The sequence below is a fragment of the Triticum aestivum genome, chromosome 6B (genome assembly GCF_018294505.1).
Source record: "Triticum aestivum cultivar Chinese Spring chromosome 6B, IWGSC CS RefSeq v2.1, whole genome shotgun sequence".
NCBI lineage: Eukaryota > Viridiplantae > Streptophyta > Magnoliopsida > Poales > Poaceae > Triticum > Triticum aestivum.
Window position 1 is genome coordinate 247772141 of NC_057810.1, and position 1578 is coordinate 247773718.

Here is a 1578-nt window from a genome sequence, read left to right on the forward strand (position 1 = left end):
TCTCTTTTTTTTCAGCTTTGTTTTCTGTTTTCTTTTCTTTATCTATTTTCTTTTAATTTCTGTTTTATAAAATATAAATACAACTCCTAATTTAATGTTATAATTTATTCTACTGCCCCAAAAGTTTGACACCTAATTAAAACAGTTTGCATTATTATTATTTTTAAAAAGGCATTTAATTAATTGTCATAGTTGCTATTTTAATTAGTTTAGAGCCTTTAAACATTTTATAAAATTTGTGGTTTCTCCACCAGTATTACCCATGATTTATTTGACACATTTTGGACATTTTAGTTTTAATGTTTGAAAACTTTTGTTGTTCGCCTAAATCTCAAATTTGAATTTGAGTCGTTTTCGAACTAACGCGAGATTAGTGACAGTAACGGAGGTGACGTGGTGTCATTAGCAGAGGTTACTGTAGCTTGATTATCCGGGCGTCACAAAAACAAAGGGGTTCAAATAAGTTCAAAAGAAATGAAATCCCTTTGTAACAGACGAGTTTCCGTATGAAACCCTGATACTTCGAAGGACATTGTCTGTTTTGTACACGAAGTGCAACCAGTTTTTGCCGTAAGCCTCTCTACTTTGTTGCACATGCTATGTGGGTGAAATGATGATACCATGCCAACTTCGAACCTTATCGGAGTTCATTTCAAATGCTTTTCAACTTCATTGTCTTATAGCTCGAAATAATCAGTAAATGCATGAAAAATAACAAATGAAGTTAGAAAGGGTTGTAAATTGATGATGTGGCTTTGAATGGTGCATTTTGAACATAGAAAAACAAGGGGGTTCAAATAAGTTCAAAAGAAATTAAATCCCTTTGTAACATACGTGTTTCCGTATGAAACCCTGATACTTCGAAGGAGATTGTCTGTTTTGTACACGAAAGTCATTCGGTTTTTGCCGTAAGCCTGTCTACTTTCTTGCACATGCTATGTGGGTGAAGTGATGATACCATGCCAACTTGGAACCTTTTCAGAGTTCATTTCAAATGCTTTTCAACTTCATGGTCTTATAGCTCAAAATAATCAGTAAATGCATGAAAAATAACAAATGAACTCAAAAAGGGTTGTAATAGATGATGTGGCTTTGAATGTTGCATTTTGAACACATAAAAACAAGGGGGTTCAAATAAGTTCAAAAGAAATGAAATCCCTTTGTAACAAACGAGTTTCCGTATGAAACCCTGATACTTCGAAGGAGATTGTCTGTTTTGTACACGAAGTGCATCCGGTTTTTGGCGTCAGCCTCTCTACTTTGTTGCACATGCTATGTGGGTGAAATGATGATACCATGACAACTTGGAACCTTATCAGAGTTTATTTCAAATGCTTTTCAATTTCATGGTCTTATAGCTCAAAATAATCAGTAAATGCATGAAAAATAACAAATGAAGTCAAAAAGGGTTGTTAATTGATGATGTGGCTTTGAATGGTGCATTTTGAACACAGAAAAACAAGGGGGTTCAAATAAGTTCAAAAGAAATGAAATCCCTTTGTAACCGACGAGTTTCCGTATGAAACCCTGATACTTCGAAGGAGATTGTCTGTTTTGTACATGAAGTTCATCCAGTTT